The 16989-nt window shown below is 50.0% G+C and overlaps 2 long non-coding RNA genes across 3 annotated transcripts; one reads left to right on the top strand and one right to left on the bottom strand.

Annotated features, from left to right (window-relative positions):
• Positions 1–1333: 1333 nt before the first annotated feature.
• On the bottom strand, positions 1334–8270 carry LOC122192894. 2 transcript variants are annotated; one of them, XR_006182736.1, is made up of 6 exons: positions 7691–8270; positions 7051–7155; positions 6420–6759; positions 4250–4303; positions 1955–2089; positions 1334–1559 (listed from the first exon to the last, which is right to left on the bottom strand). It is a non-coding gene; the product is annotated as an uncharacterized LOC122192894 (long non-coding RNA). The 2 variants fall into 2 exon arrangements; XR_006182735.1 differs by lacking the exon at positions 1334–1559 and having other exon boundaries at positions 1954–2089.
• A 93-nt stretch (positions 8271–8363) lies between these two features.
• Positions 8364–16564, top strand: LOC122192892. Its single transcript, XR_006182734.1, has 3 exons — positions 8364–8454; positions 12959–13068; positions 16420–16564. It is a non-coding gene; the product is annotated as an uncharacterized LOC122192892 (long non-coding RNA).
• Positions 16565–16989: the final 425 nt, after the last annotated feature.

Here is a 16989-nt window from a genome sequence, read left to right as displayed (position 1 = left end):
CTGTTGTTAATCCTGATGTTCAAGACTCTCCTTTGCAAGTCCTGGAAAGCAATTCCTGGAATCATTGCCCCTCAGAGCCAAATGAAGATAATTCTACTTCTGAATTTTTAAGAAATCAGTACTGAGCTCGTTTTCCTAGACATCTCTTCCAAATTGGTAAAGACAACTTTGTATTCTAAAGGTAACAGAAAATGAAAATAAACCCAGTTGGAACTGTCTGACTTCTATTTAATGCCTATGACTTCCTCCTGGATTGCCACTCTCTTGCCCATCTCTCACTATCTTCCTCTCCAAAAGCTCTGCAGCCATTTGGAGCATGAAAGAACACGGACTGAGAATGCCTCAGTGATGGTGAGGCAGCAAAACAGGTCACAGGACAGAGCCAGTGAATGGATGAGTGGTGCTGCACCCCAGCCTGCCATCTAATTAGCAGCTCAGACAATGAAGATTTTGGAGCTTTGTCTTCGTACAAGAAAAGCAGTTGGCTTCCTTTTAGAAAAAAATATTTCCGTCACAATTTTTCTTTCCTTCCTGAAATCCTTACAGAAAAAACAAACTCAAACCGTACAGAAATAAGCTTCTCTGATACCTGATCTTCACTTTACTTACTGCCACTCAGTAGAGTGAGTACCAGAAGAGACCTCCTGACCAATGACTGATGTCCCATCCTTCCTCTACTCGCCATCCTTTCTTTCTTCTTTATTCCAAACCATCACATTTACTCTGCCTAGCCATGGAGGATTTTTGACAACAGTCTGTTGGAACAACGTGCTTCAGATAGGCAGTTTCATTGTTTGCTTTGCTATAGAGTGGACAAGTTATTACAGTGATTTAGATTAACTCAAAAGAAAACACGCATGGGGAAAAGCCTGATCTCTGCAGACCATGGGGCCTTTCTTTGTGTCTGTTATTATAAGAAGATGATGCTGAGGTCACTCGCTCTAGGGTTTGCTATAGACATGAACAAGGAGTAAATTAAAATTAAACACACTCAATATTCATGATTTAATTAGAATCAAGTCCAATTCATAATTCTAGGGAACACATTGGCATTGCTTTCCTCTACCGTTACGATGCTGCTCTCACAGGTAGGAATCCAGAGCAAATAGGAAGGATTTGACAAGGACAGGGATCATCCTCCCTCTCTCTCAAAGTTCTCCAGAACAGCACGCAGAAAACTGTCCCCATTTCCATCTACAGCAAATTCTTTTTACCCTGTTAGGAAGATAGGAGCAAGGGAGAAATGATAACCAGGCAGGTGCTGCAACTAAAGCTCAGCCTGCCTTTTCATTTCATGCACATTTGATACCAGTTTTTGATCCAGTGACACAGTTGCAACTATCCAGGCAAAATCATCTCTCTGTCCTTGAGAAGTCCTTTAAACTACAGCTGTACTCCAGAGCCTTCTGCTGCATACAGTTTGCGTGGTATCATGAGTGGCTTCTGCAGTGGTCCAACACCACCAGCACACAACCAACCTGACACTGGTTGAGTAGAGCTTCAGACCATTTCCAAGCCACTCTTCACTTCTGTTTGTACGCTTTCCTAACGCTGTTCCCCTGTGTTAATAAATGTCACAATCAGTCTTGCAGTGCCTGAGCCATTGCCCATAGCAGGAATGTGAAACACAATCAGCTCCACAGCAAGATCCATGCAAGGCTAGAGTATCTGCATATCTGAAAACCTTTTGTTGATGCTCTGCACTGACCTCTGACTGCCTGTAAGACCATGCAGGTGAACTTCCAGCTAAAATGCCAGTCTTAAAAGGAATGATATTTTGGGACCAACAGGAGCAACTGTTGCTGGAGAGGCATGCTGTGACACAGCTGGACGCTGACAAAACCAGCCATGATGAGGAACGGAGGGGATGGCTGAAATACAGCAGGCACACTCACTGTGATGAGAGATGGCCCAGATGAGGCTGGGAGATGGACATGGGGGACAGATCACTCACCGCAGTCTGCTCTGTTGGCTCATCTGGCTCAGTAGGGATGGCCTCCTTTCCCACAACAGCAGCAGCAGGGGTTTCCTCGACCTTGACTTCCCCAGGTGGAGCTTCTTCAGCCTCAGTCTTTTGTTTTACGGATTTCTAAGTAAACAGTGGAAAATTTGTTGAGTAGCACATGATGGTGGGGAGGGAAGAAGGGAATGGGAGCTCTGCCTGGCATTACAGTGCTGCTTCACTCCTAGCAGACTCAGTGCCAATGGCTTTGCCAGGAAAAGGACAGCCTTACATTACTAATGATCACCTACAGAGCATCTTCATTCTCAGTGTCCTGCACAGAAACTGAGTCAGTCCTACATCCCTCCCTTGCAAGGAAAGAGAGTGCTAGCTTCCTGAGTTATTGAAAGCAGCAGCAGAAATGGGGGAGAAGTACTCAGTTTGCTCAGAAATGCTCTAGAAAGTGAGGGCAAAGTGAGGAGTGTCCCAAAGTATGATTTCAAACAGGATTTTTGAAATTATCCCCTATCCCCCTAATTCCACTGGTTCTCAGACAAAAAGATCCCTTCTCTGCTGAAAGTAAGAAACACGTTGCAGACTCCGTTTTCACATAGGCAAGTACTAACTGCACGAATTCTGACATTGAACATCATAGAATCATAGAATGGCTCAAATTGCAAGGGACCTAAAGACCATTCAGTTCCAATCTCCCTTCTATGGGTCACCATTAGATCAGGATGATCAGGACCAGAGGCATCCAGAGCTTTTCCAGGCAGCCTGTTCCAGTACCTCACCACCTTCTGAGCGAAAAAAAGTCATCCCTAGTTTCTTTTAATGCCTATTGCATCCTGAGACCTCAATCACCTACAAAGCTTCCGTTTATCGGCCACGCTTCTTCTGCAATTCTTACCCTCTACAATTCTGGCCTATGCTTATTCTTTAGGAAGCGTATCTGGTAAACATCACCAGTCCTGCAAGATGTTTGGTCCTGCAGCAAAACAGCAGAAGTGCTATTTCTGCTGGGGACAAAGCCTTGCAAACACACACAGCTAAAGGAGAGAGCTGCAAGCTGTGCTCAGCATATTCCAGCTATAAAGATGGCTGACTCAGCCAGATTAAATAACCCCAGTAGATCAATTTGCCATGAACACATTGCTCAGCATAACATGAACCTCAAAAGCTATCCAGCTGCTTTGCAGTTGATAAGATGCAGCTGGTCAGAAGGCCTTCTGTAATGAAGAGACATCTCTGAAATTCTTCAAAATACGAAAATCTGCTCCCTGACATTTGTCAGAAAACAACAACAAAACAAAACCAAACAGAAAAACCCACCTCCACACCAAAACATATCCTTTCAATTCTTTCCTCATCTATTCCTTTAGCAGGCTTGTTTTTAGTGAGGTATAGAGAAATCTGCCTAAGCACCACCTTCAGGATTTGGCAAAGAATAAAGAAACGTTCATTATATTACACCACACTGTGCAGAAGTCTGTCCTGTGGGATAATTGTAATGAGAAACAAAAGGCAGATCTGTCCCAGGTCAGATGGCTAATGAGTTTCCTGGGCCTTAATACTGGAAGGAACTTTCAGGCTTAAAATCAGAGGTAATGTGTTACAATGCAGATGGCACCGATGTGCTCCGAGTCACTTGTGCACAAGCAGTCTTTAGGCTACCTGCCATCTGAACTACAAACACAAATACTCAGAATGCTCTCACGGTGCTCAGTGACCAAAGGCACATCAACAGACAGAATCACTCTTCTGCTCTCAGTAACGGCAGCGTTCACCCAGCAATGCTGCCACTCCATATCCTTCATTCAGGCTAACTGGATTCAGCAAGAGGAGCCCAGAAACCACCAAAGCATGATCGCTTTCAACAGTATTCCCCCCCTTAAAAGATGGTACCTACTAAAATGTGGAAGACAGATAAAGCTGCAGTGATATTAGAGGTATGTGTACCAACAGCACATGTGAGCACTTCCTGCTGTACCCTGGACCAAAGCACTCATTCTTGATTTTCTGAAGTGCAATAAATAAGTAAACTGACTGTACCTTCATAAACTAAAAGTATCTAGGCATCCTGTTTTTCCTTTTTTGCAGTGCTATCCTAGTGAAAGACTTTCAGAAAGTACAGATTTACAGCTGCAATGGTATACCCACCTATTCTTTCAGGTCAAGATTTAATGATTTAGAGGATGGAAAACACCCATGTTTTTGTACAAAGGAGCAAATATTTTTGTACAAAGCAAAAAACAGTACCCTTTTTTTTACACACCATTTAGAAAATAAGCAAAATCCACCACTTACAGAGTCTCTGTCACATTCTCATTTGATTGCACTGTAAATGCAGCGGCATCCTACCTATAGAAAATAAAAACAACACAGCAACAATATTTGGCATGGGATGTATCCAGTAAAGACCTGATTTTTATGGCTTACTCAGGCATAACCACCAATAGCTGAGCTTGGATGGAAAATCGATAATCTAAACAGGCATGAATGTCAATATTAAAGACCTTCCTTTTTCAAAAGTGTTCCACGACTCTAAAATGTTTCAAGTTGTTCAAACAGGTGAAGAATCCTTCACTGAATAGAAGCGAATTGCAAGGACTTTGCTTCAGGCACACTGCATTTCTGAACAGCGAATGCCAGAAGTTGATTTTGCCAGACTGCACTGCACAGGGAGTGCAGAGCTCGGAGCTCCTTACACATCCTCTGGACTCTGGGCTTTTATTTGCACAGCGCACACTGCTCAGGAATTAGAGAGGTGAAGCTTCGCATGCATTCACTAGAGAAAGTGGTGGCAGCTTTGTATTTTAGCCCTTCCTTCTGAATACTTTACTAATGTAAAAGGCCTGGAGCAAAATTAATAAGCACTGAAAGACTCGTTTTCAGCCTTGCAGATGCCCAGCTTTTTTGTGTGCATATGTAAACAGTGGTGTGCAGAGCATGCTGTGGGTAAGCCAGCCTCTGAAAGGTGCTGGAATTTAAGAAGGCCCCAGATTATCTGCATTATCACTTGGGATGGGGGCCCTGGGGTTTGAGACGTAAGCGTGCACTGCACTGCTGCAGTGCCTCGAGCAGATCCTCAGCATTATCACAGCAGTAAATAAACAACTCAGATTTAACTCCCAGACTAAAACATACGATAGGTGAAAACAACATTGCAGAAACAAATAAAGTCATTTCATGTATAAACGCATAAATACACAGAGTCACTGAACAGGCATGAAAGCTGTGAGGAAGCCATGCTTCACAGGTGTTTGGGAACTGCTGAGTCACAGCCTGAACCTCTGATTGATCACCGGAGACGAGCCACGAGTCAGCCAGAGGAGCACAGTGAAGGCAATCCACCTGTGCTGCCTGGCTCCACCCCTCCTAGACCTATTGAAGAGCTGGCTGCCAGTGGGGAAGGATCTCTTCTGGAGATCCCCTCTTCTGGTGGTTTTGTAAGTGAGCCTAGCATGTGGGTAAGCCTTCCGTTTATTCTCTCTTGTTATCTTAGTCTACTTTGCCTAACTCTCTTGTTCTTTTGTGATTATAACATCTTAATATCCATTGATTGTACAACAGGATTTTGAGATTGTTAGAAAAATCCAAAAAAGAGAGAAAGAAAAATACGAATCCAGTTCTTTCATTTGGAAAATAAGAAGACAGTCCTGCTAAGCTAGTGGAAGTTTTCCAATTAAATTCAGCTAGGCCAAGAGCGCCAGGAATATTAGCAGCCTTCTAGGAACATCCAGGAAGACTTTCTGAGGGCAGACAAGTTCAGGATTCGTGTCAGCAGGACATTACTGTGTAGCTGGTCTGCAGAGCAGAGTTTTCAAAACTGTACAGCTAGTCTTAATCTCCTCCCAACAAAACAGAAGAAAACACTCAAAATTTGCTTGTTTCTAACCTGTGCAAATCCATTAAATGCCATGCTGGATGCCCAAGTAGAAGTGAAGATCAGAACAAGTCATCATTTGTTTACTAAACAAGAACATGGGTAAAACATTTCTATTTGCAAAATAAAAATAGGCCAGACATAAAACAAAAGAAATAACAAAAGGAAGGGCAAGGCAGAAAGATACTTGATGACAGTGCAATTCGATAACAGATTTTACAGGCTTAAAGAGAACACCAAAACCAATAAAAAAAGCGCAGTGACTTCAGTATTTTTATAAAAAGAAAAAAGAAAAGACTGGAAATGCATTTTAAATTATACATATAAAGTACAAAAGCTGTGAGACACCGTGTGCCTTCACAGTGTGAAGCTTCATTCACCTTCCTGAAATGCATTTCTGCCAGCCTGCTTCATTACATGACTGAAGGGCACCACACTATGAACAGCTGCATGACAATTTTCCAAGAAAAAAATTGCAAGGACTTAGGAGGGGTAGCAGGAAACACACAGATGGACTGGTTTTAAATGACAAGGTTATGCTTGACCTAAGGAACTCTTTGTCTAGACTAGGCTACACACTGGGGTAGGTACCTCTGCTTTATCAGCCTCCATTTCCTGGTACAACAATCCGTATCTCCGGTTAGCAATTTCATCTTCAGATAAATCTGAGCTGTTAGTCCTGGCAGTGCGCTGCCAGCAGCTGATCTGGCCGTCCAGGATCCTGGCACTACAGATGCTTCATTGCCAAGTGCAGCAATCGGGTGTTTTGGGGAAAAGGCAACTCACAGGTATTTCTGGCACATCCACATCACGGCACCACAGGCCAGCAGCATGCAGACAGCAGCACAGCTGAGAACATTACCATGGCTGTGACGTGGCACTTCTGCTCAGATTTGTGAACAGCAGCCTCTGTGCTTTCCTGCATTCATGCCTGGAAGAAACGAGACAATGTCCCACAGTCCCTTCACCTGCTACACAACTCTCTGGGAACTGCGAGTGGTGGGAGCTGAGCAGCGTCACAGAGGTCTGCACGTCCCCCCTCTGGCACGCCGCTGGAACAACTCTCCACACCCCACTGAGGTCAGCCATTTTCATAGGGCCATCCCTGGCTTCTTTGACATGTGCTCTGTGCCCACACGCTCAGGTTTGGCTGCTGACCTGGTGTGCAAGGTTGCTGACCTGGTTAGTGATGCTGGATGAAATTACGCGGCACAGAAATTACCTGGCGTGCCAGCTGTTGACGCTGCCTGCGTTCCACTGTCCGAGACCGGCAGGGTGGGATGGCTGCCTTCCTGCAGTGCATCCTGCTCAGTTTCTTGGTCAGTTCCTTTAGAAAGAAAGCAGGACAGTAGGATTGGATGTGATGTGCTCTCATCGGGAACTGAGTTACTCCAATCCTGAGCTCAGGCAAAGTCTGCTGTCCCAGCCACCCACATCCACTGTCACCCCCTCTGTTGCCCAAGGACATTTGGGACCTCCCAGGAACTGGAGGGTGTCGACCCTCTCATGCCTCCTCAGCTCCTATGCAAGCCCCCTACACCATGTGCTGCGGGCATCACCAACCACCACAGCCAGCTATCTGCAGGCTGAAATTCAAGCTCCAGCACAAGCACCTTCAGAATCAGCATCTCCAGCCCATGGCTTTCACCGCCTGGCATATCTCCAAGGCAGTTTCTCCCTCTGGGGAAGTCAGCAGTGCCCCCAAAGAGTTTGCTGTCTCAGTAAGTCTCTGCCCACTGCTTCTTCAGGAGGAAAGCCCCGAGGAAAAGCTTTGCCACAGAGCCCCATAAAACCCCATAGAGCCCCTCTTCATGGCCGAGCAGCTGGGAGCAATTGCTCCAGGTGCCCTGACTCAGGCTCACCCTCCTTTGTGCTCCAATCCTGCCAGAGCTGATGTGGGGGAGAGGGGCTCCCACCTTCGGCCTCTGCATGTTCTTTTTCGCAAGGCCTGCCTAAGTGTGACTGCCGTCATCTCTTGTCTTTGAGGGAGCAGATGAGGATGAAGGTGAAACTCTCCTGGGGTTGGTTGTTTACGATGTGGACGGAGAGATCGCCCACACCTTCCACGCGCAGGTACGGCCAGTGCGTGCGGTAGGCTGCTGGGAGGGAAACCGTCCTCCTGCGGGTGTGGAGGGACGACTGCTGGCGGGAGGGAGGAGTGCAGCTGCCTTCCCCCATCAGCAGCGCCGCTCTGGCGTCCCACGGCAGCCCAGGGAGCGGAGCAGAGCAAGCCGGGGTTCTGCGGCTGGCAAAGGGAGCCGTGCGGATGTGCCGCGGCGCTTCCCGCTTTGTATCAGCAGGAGGAGCCCCGCAAAGCCTTCGGCCGTGCCAGATTGGAGGCGCGGAGCAACTGGGGAAACGCAGAACGCACCTGCGTGTGCCGAGTGGAAATTTACGGCAATTCGCAAAAGACAGCAGAGATTTTTAGTAGCAATAATGAGAATAAAAGGTCGGTTACTTTCTGCCCGCGCTGAAGGCGGTTACTGGAGCGGCGCGTTGGGGCCGTGTGACGTCATCACCTTGCGCCACGAGGCCGAGCCGGCCGTGAGGAGGTAGTGCGGGGCCGCGCGATGCTCCAACGCCGCAGGGCAGCTCCGGGCTCCGAGCGCCGCTTCAGCTTCTACAAGTGGGTGTTCGCGGGGGCACCGGGGCGGGGGCTGCTCTGCGTTGGCCCCGTGGGGCCTCTGTGGTGTTCGGGGCCTCTGCTCGGTGTGGGGAGGTGCGCTGTGTGCCCGTCCCCCCCCAATCCAGGGTACATCGCTGCCTCGTTCCCCTCCACGGTTCGGCCATAAACTCCCCCAGTCCCTCTTTCTGACCCCCAGGGTCACACTCTCCCCCCAATCCCCCCCCAACACTGACCTTTAGAGCCCCCCCAACTCCAGTTCCCCCATTCCTTTTCAACCCCCCCCCGCCTCCCACCCAGTTCTCCATTTTTACTCCCGGGTCCCTTCCCCACCCTCACCTCATCCCTCCCCTCCTTATTCCCCCATTCTGATCCTCTCCCCCCCTCCCAATACTCCCCTCAGTTCCTCTTGCCTCAGATCAGATGTCCACAACATAGACACCTTCCTGTGAGGTACCTCACTACTGCTAATTTGTGAGCCACTAATGCTCACATGTGGAGATTAAGGATAGGAAGGAGCTGTGCAGATGCAAATATCTGTTGAAATGTAGGCTGTTACTCCCAGAGCGTGGCAGGACATTCCCTTGTCCAACAACACCTGCACTGTCAGTAGATATCCACATCTGGGACAACTGAAGCTGTCCCTGCTGTGCATAATGGGGGCAGCCTATAAAGGGATTTAGCCGAACAAGTGGAGTCGTGTGCCACTGGAGCATGACTAAGCTTATTTCTTTCTCTTCTCCTTTATCACCTGTATTTTCTAGATCTTCCTTGACTGCAGTGGCTGTTGTGTCATGGACATTCCTGCGTGTCCTCAGCAGTTATCAGCAAGCTTGTCCCAGCTTTTGTGTCTTCTTGCAGGACTTTATTGGATACAGCTAGTGATAGATGGAGATAAAACGAGGGATTCTTTTGCAAACTGTATCCTTAAGTGACCAGATGTGAAAGAGCCTATGACTCACATGCAGTACACCATGAAAAAGATTCTCTCATTTTGGTCACTTGAGCTATTATAGGATAACATCATTAACTGTTGCGTGGTCTTAATCAGGCTGCTTCCCAACTGCTTGATCAAGGAGAGCAGGCAGAAGCCTTTTGTCAGCAATCTGAGGTGTCTGCAGATCAATGAGCAGCTGCCTATTTCACACACACACACAGAATCACAAGGTTGGAAATGACCTGCAAGATCATCTAGTCCAACCACCCTCCCATTCCTATTAGTACCACAAGCACCAAACCATCTCTCGTTGCTCCTCATCCAGGCGCTTCTTGAACACTACCAGGGACGGCGACTCCACCACCTCCCTGGGCAGCCATTCCAATGCCTGACCACCCTTTGAGAGAAAAAGTTTCTCCTAATATCCAACCTAAACCTCCTCTGGTACAACTTCTGGCCGTTTCCTCGGGTCCTACTATTTGCCTGGTAGAAGAGGCCAGACCTTTTTGTACCACAGCCTCCCTTCAGGAAGTTGTAGAGTGCAGTGAGGTCTCCCCTGAGCCTCCTCTTCTGCACACTGAACAATCCCAGCTCCCTCAGCCGCTCCTCATAAGACTTGTGCTCCAGACCCCTCACCAGTTTCGTTGCCCTTCTCTGGACACGTTCCAGGGCCTCAATGTCTTTCTTGTAGTGAGGGGCCCAAAACTTAACACAGTACTCGAGGTGCAGCCTCAACAGTGCTAAGTAGAGGGGGATGATCACCTCCCTGCTCCTGCTGGCCACACTATTTCTAATGCAGGCCAGGATGCCGTTGGCCCTCTTGGCCACCTGGGCACACTGTCGGCTCCTGTTCAGCCAAGCATCAACCAACACCCCCAGGTCCCTTTCCTCTTCACAATCATCCAACCACTCATCCCCAAGCCTGTAACGCTGCATGGGGTTGTTGTGGCCAAAGTGCAGAACCCGACACTTGGCCTTGTTAAACCTCACCCCATTCACCTCAGCCCAGCGATCCAGCTTATCTAGATCCCTCTGCAGGGCCTCCCTGCCCTCAGGCAGATCGACACCACCTCCCAACTTGGTGTCATCTGCAAACTTACTCAGGGTACACTCAATCCCTTCATCTAAGTTGTCAATGAAGATATTAAACTGGATGGGCCCCAGTACCGACCCCTGGGGGACACCACTTGTAACAGGTCTCCAGCTGGACTTCACTCCATTGACCACCACCCGTTGAGCACGGCCCTCCAGCCAGTTCCTTATCCAACGGAGGGTAAAACTGTCCAAGCCACGGGCAGCCAGTCTCCGCAGAAGGATACTGTGAGAGACCATGTCAAAGGCTTTGCTGAAGTCCAGGTAGACTACATCAACTGCCTTTCCCTCATCTACCAGTCTGGTCACCCAGTCGTAGAACGAGAAGAGGTTGGTCAAACACGACCTGCCTTTCATGAACCCATGCTGGCTAGGCCTGATCCCGTGAACGCTGCGCATGAGCCGTGTGAACTCTCCCAGGAGGATTTGTTCCATGACCTTCCCTGGCACTGATGTCAGGCTGACAGGCCTGTAGTTCCCCGGATCCTCCTTACGGCCCTTCTTGTAGATGGGCGTCACATCAGCAAGCCTCCAATCCTCTGGAACCTCTCCAGTCAACCAGGAGCGCTGGTAGAGCCGAGAGCAGCTTAGCAATCACCCCCGCCAACTCCCTCAGCACCCTAGGATGAAGCCCATCCGGTCCCATGGACTTGTGACTGTCCAGATGGAGGAGGAGCTCTCTAACTGTCTCCACCTCGATCTCCGGGGAGACATTCTGCGTGTCAGCCCAGATATCCAGATCAGGGCACAAAGTGCCCTGAAGATAGCTGGTCTGACTATTAAAGGCAGATGTAAAGAAGGCGTTGAGGACCTCAGCCTTCTCCTTGTCATCTGTGGTCACATTCCCCGCCGCATCAATTAAAGGATAGAGATTATCCTTGGTTTTTCTCTTGCCACTGCTATATTTGTAAAAGGATTTCTTATTCTGCTTTATTGCAGTGGCCAATCTAAGTTCAAGATGGGCTTTCGCCTTCCGGACTTCCTCCCTGCATACCTTAGCAACTTCCTTGTAATCTCCCCTAGTAGCCTGTCCCTTCTTCCACAGGACATAGACTCTCTTTTTCTTCCTGAGTCTTGACAGTAATTCCCAGCTCATCCACACTGGTCTTCTCCCCCTACGGCTCGCCTTACAGTATTCAGGGACAGCCTGTTTTTGTGCCTTTAAGATTTCCACCTTGAGGAGCGTCCAGGCTTCCTGGACCCCTTTACCCTTAAGGAGCGACTCCCAAGGGACCTGTGCTACAAGCGTCCTGAGCAGGTCAAAGTCCGCCCTCTTGAAATTCAAGATAGCAGTTTTGGTAGTCACCCTTCTGACATCTCCAAGAATAGAGAACTCTACAATTTCATGGTCGCTCTGCCCTAGACAGTCTCCAACCTTCACATCACCTACCAGTCCTTCTCTGTTAGCAAAGAGCAGGTCAAGCAGGGCACCACCCCTGGTAGGCTCTCGTACCAGCTGTGTAAGGAAGCTATCTTCCACACACTCTAGAAACCTCTTGGACTGGAAGAGTGGACTATCTTGGACTATGGGAGCTGCAATTGCCCTGGCATTCTCTGGCCAAGCAGAACAACAGGCCACCGAGTTCAGCCAACTTCTTCACACAGCTGCTGGGGGGAAACACAGGCGATGCTCAGCTGGGTCTCACACTGGCCGACAGGGAGCTGGTCAGGGCTGTGATAGTCAGGGCAGCTTTGGCTGCTTCCACCTGACATGGACCTGATACTCACAGAGGAGTGTGAAGGCTCCAGCTGATAGAGTTTCCTTACAAGTAAAGGAGTACACAGGGGTGGTGCGGGCCTACTGTTGTGTTAATAAGCACAGGAGCAGAGAGGGCTGATGTACCTCACGGCTTCTTTGCCTCTGTCTTCACCAGCAACGCTTCCCTGGCTTTCATGCCTGAAGGCAGGATTCCAGAGCACAACTGCCAAATGGTGGGAGAACTCCTCGACAGCAGCCCTGCCAAGAAGGTCTTGGGCTTCCCTGGGAGACAAAAAGCTTTACCTGTGTCAGCAGTGTGTGCTGGTAGCCCAGAAAGCCAACAGTATTCTGGACTGCAACAAAAGAGCGGTGGGCAGCAGGGCGAGGGAGGCAATTGTCCTTCTCTACTCTGCCTTCATGAGGCTCCATCTAAAGTACTGTGAATCCTCTTGTGGTGTCCTGGCCCATCTCGTGGCTTGGAAGATCATGGTGATCTTACTTCTGTCTCGTCAGCTGATGGCAGGTCACAGGAACGCTGGCGGGTTGGGTAGTGGGTGGTTGCTGAGATGATGGATCTCTGCTGAATGAGGCATCTGGAGGTGGGGGCTCTGGGGCCGGGCCGCTCCGCTCCAGGGCCGGGCCAGGTTTTCATTTCTTTATGTACTGCTGTGTTGCTGCAGCTGCCCTTCTGTATTGTTACTGCTTTTTTTGTTCGTGAATATTAAAACGTGGTATCTCCGTGTTGGTTGTCATCCTGCTCTCTTTTCTCTGTTTTGCAGGTCAGCTCGTGTTGGAAGTTGGTGGTGTCACTGTATGAATGAAGGTCAGTTCAGGAGCAGCTGCTGATGGAAGGAATGAAGTCCACGGTAATGAGCTGAAGCATCTCCTGGTAAGGTGTCAGAGCTGGCAGTAACGATTTCTGTCGTTGTGAAAAGCAGAGGGCTGGCTCATCCAAGTGCTTGCTGATTGATGTGTGAGAGCATCTGCCTTCTCCAACTGAACAATAAGAAAGCTGGATATGCTGAATCATTACAGCTTATGCAGAAGTTGTGAAAATGCTCTCAAATGTTTCCTTTAGTGATAAGCTGTGTCTTGGCACTGTGATGGTCCTGTCTATGATCTGGAGCACTGCATCTCTTGCAAGCCTTGTGTGCCCATTTCCATGAACCTTCCTTTCTTTCACTCTTCAGAAGAAGTGCTGGGTGCTTTTGGGGGAATCATGAAGGAGGCTGTCAGAAAGCCAGCTGTGATTTTCCTCACATGAAAGGATGCAATGGGAATGGACGTCATTGCCACCAAGCAGAAGTGAGCTTCTTATGTCGTGAAAGATATAATCTAGATTATTGATTATGAGCAGTTGCAGTGCGATAGGGGACGTGAAGTAACTGTTTGTGTGGGAGTTCAGGGAAGAGCCATGAGAAGTGAAATGGCAGTTTCTGTTTTGGCTGTCAAAATGGTGGAGCTTTACTGGAGTGAAAGGTGTGAGCTTTCTGTAGGCAGGCCCCGGATTTATTTCTGTAAGCAGGCCCCCTCTCATATTGGTTTTTGCTTGCTGCTTGCTGTGCCTACCTGCCTGCTCCCTGTGCTTGCTGCATCTGATACCAGTGGTGGTGGCCAGGCTCCCCAGGGCTGTGGGCCTGGTCCTGAGCTGCTGCAGCTTAAAGACCATCTGCGTTTGGGTTGTCCTTCCTGGAGCATCAGGTTGGACTTGGTGATCCTTGTGGATCCCTTACAATTTGGGATGTTCTGTGATTCCGTGATCTTGGTGATTTGCCTGGAAAATACCAGGTGATTTTTTTCCCTCATTTTTTCCTGGCATTTGAACTTGTAGTTTCACTTCTAAATGTGAGAGTGGAGTTGGATAAGGGGAGGGTAAGTTGCTTCTTTATTTGCTGTTCTCCCAGGTGGGTCTGTGTATTTAGTGCCCAAGTTGTGGTAGCTCTGTAACTGGGAATGTTCCTAATGGTCATAAAAAGTCTTTGCTGCCAGCACAGAATTTGGCCACAGGACTGCCTGCTGGATTAAGTTCTGTAGATTGATTATCTGCTACTTGAGATGGTCTGTTCTGTTTATTTTTTCCAAGACATCAGGTTTTGAGGTAGATGTACGGACTAATCAATCACTTGCAGCTTGTTTGAGCTTGAAGCAGTTGAATCGTCCCACACAGCACTGTTAAATAAAACCTTATAATGGCTTTGGGATCGTAGCTCTGTGCTGTGCCCCTGGTGTGAATGTCTGTGCTGCAGGTGGCATCCGTCCTGTCGTTCCACTGTGCCCCTCATTGGCAGCAGGTATCACCCTCAGCTTTCTACCTCACACAGCAGAGATTTGGTCACTTTCCAGTTTCTCTGTGGCACCCCCTGTGCTGTTAGTTCTCTTTCTGTGTTGGTGTCCTGTCTGTCTAGTCTTCAGCTTGCCCCAGGATGCCAGGCCAGCTGAAAAGAATTTTCAACTTATATCCATCCTGATATTTTTATGTACTGTCCTTTGTCTTGATGAGGAACACCCTGCAGTCTTCTGAAGAAATCACCATTTCAGACGTGCGTATTGCTTACCTGTATAGCCAATTACTGCTCTCAAGGCTCTTGTTCTCTAATGCGTTCAGTTCAGGATCAGTCCCTGTCCTTTGTCCTCCCTGCTTTGCTGTCCTGTATGGATTTACCTAAGGTTTTCCTTCAGCCTGCTTTCCTTTCAGTGCTGACAATCACGAGGAGCTCTTAGTTGTATGCTGCTGTGTTCGTTTTCCTCGGTTCGTTTTCCTTCCTGATGTATAGCAGGCGCTGGTGGTAGCAGAGCCCCTGTTCTCTGTGAGTGACTTGTGCTGAGCCAGTGTTTATTGAGCTCTGATCTGCAGGATTAATCATAGCTACTTGTGTGGAATGGTGGTTTGCACTGCTTTGAATTTAGTCCTGCTGGCCAGAGATGGACGAGGCAGGGATGTCCAGATACTGAGAAATGTGTTGGCGTTTGATACTCTCAGTGGACTTTATTTTTTAAGCGAGCATTGGGAACCAGTGAAATTTAGCAGAAGAGCCTCAGTGGTGTGGCTGTATCAGGTGTGCCTGATTTCACGATGGCGGTCGTGGCCGCGGCGATGGTGCCCGGCGCGGCGGCGGAGCCACGGGACTCCGTGCGGGGAAAGCGGCGCTCCGCAGCCCCGCTTCCCCGCCGCCGCCCGCGCCGTGCCACGGGGACGCCGGGCGCTCAGGGGAAGGCGGCGCGGGGCTCCGTCTGTCCCCGGTCGGCACCGAGCCGTCCTCCGCAGTCGCCGTTCGGACGGGAGCCGGCTGGGAACGCGGTCGTTTTTGTTTGTCGCTCTGTGCGTTCGTCGATTCAACGTTTCCCGTTCGTTTCTCGGCGCTTCTGCCCGCGGTCGTTTCTGCAGCTCCAATAAGCCGCCCCGTCCCCGTGCCCTCCGCCGGGTAAGGACGGGGCGGCGTAAACGGCCGTGTCGTAGCACTGCGAGCGCCGGCCCCGTTCCTCCCCCGCATCCCCTCCCCTCCTCGGCACCGCGTGGGAAATGGCTGGGGTGGGATTCCGGGAGAGCTGGGGCGGCTCCGCCTGCAGAAGAGGAGGCTCGGGGCGATCCCGGGCGCGGCCACCGGTCCGCGCAGGGAGGCGCGGAGAGGACGGAGCCGGGCTGTGCCCGGCGGTGCCCAGCAGCTACCGTGCTGCAGGGAGCTTCCCCAGGGTTGGGATCCAAAATTGCCCCTGAAGCTCAGCACCCAGCCGTGGTGTGCGCACCTCCTACGTGCCTCCCACCTCGCTGTGCCAGCAACAGAGCAGCCTGCCCCCAGCAGCCGCCCGCAGAAATGACTTTCCCTTTCTCCTGTGAGCCTCCCTGCAGGTTCCAGTGCTCCCACGCCCTTCTCCAGGGCCACCCCTGTTCCCAGAGAGCCTTGCCCAGGGCAGTGTGTTGGTGCTGGCCTGGCTGGCTGCTCCTGGTTTTCTCCCTGTGCTCCTTGCAGGGCCACGAGTTGGCAGGGCTGCTCTGCAGAGGCGGGGGCTGCGCTGCCCTGGACCCCAGGATGACCTTCCCTGGCTGTGCTGCTCCAGGGAGAAGCAGACTCAGCCGGCTGGGGATCTCTGCTGCTTAGTCCCTCTCTCCATCTGCCCTGATAAATCAGCAGCCAAGGACGGTGCTGGGCAGGACCCAGGGGTGCCTCTAAGGGCTCGACAGGCAACTAAGCAATACAAGGAGTCACAGAATGACAGAATGATAGAATACTTTACCTTACAGGTCATCTGGTCCAACCTCCCTGCAGTGAACTGGGACCCTACGCTGGGTCAGGCACTCAGAGCCTGCTCCAGCCTCTCCCTGAATGCCTCCAAGGATTGAGCTTCCACCACCTCCCTGGGCAACATGTGCCACTGCCTCACCGCTCTTGTCATGAAAGACTTTTTCCTTTAATGCAATCTAAATCTCCCCTCTCTTACTCGGACACTATTTCCCCTTTCGTTACAACAGTTCCACCAGGGAGGCCAGCTCTGGCACAGCGGGGCACCCTGCCACGGCTTTGGGCAGAGTGGTGGAGATGCAGCCCAGGGCGAGGAGGGCGAGGCTGAGGAGGAAGAAGCGCATGGGGTGTGCAGGCGGTGGTCGAGGGCTGCGGCTGTGCTGATGAGGCCATTGCCCAGGCCATTTTGTCCAGATCTCAAGGCAAGGCCTCTTTATCCTCAAGGAGGTCTAAACTCCTCCCAGCTTAGCATCATCCACAAACTGATTGATACAACCAACAGATCTTTAGTGGAACCAACAGTAAAAACAAGATAGAGAAATGGCCTTAAAATGGAGCGCAGCAGAATTCAA

The sequence above is a fragment of the Lagopus leucura genome, unplaced genomic scaffold (assembly GCF_019238085.1).
Source record: "Lagopus leucura isolate 7727_CA_CO unplaced genomic scaffold, USGS_WTPT01 34995-0_obj-0_obj, whole genome shotgun sequence".
Classification (NCBI taxonomy): domain Eukaryota; kingdom Metazoa; phylum Chordata; class Aves; order Galliformes; family Phasianidae; genus Lagopus; species Lagopus leucura.
Note: the sequence above shows the minus strand (reverse complement) of the source record. Positions and strands in the feature narration are given on the sequence as shown.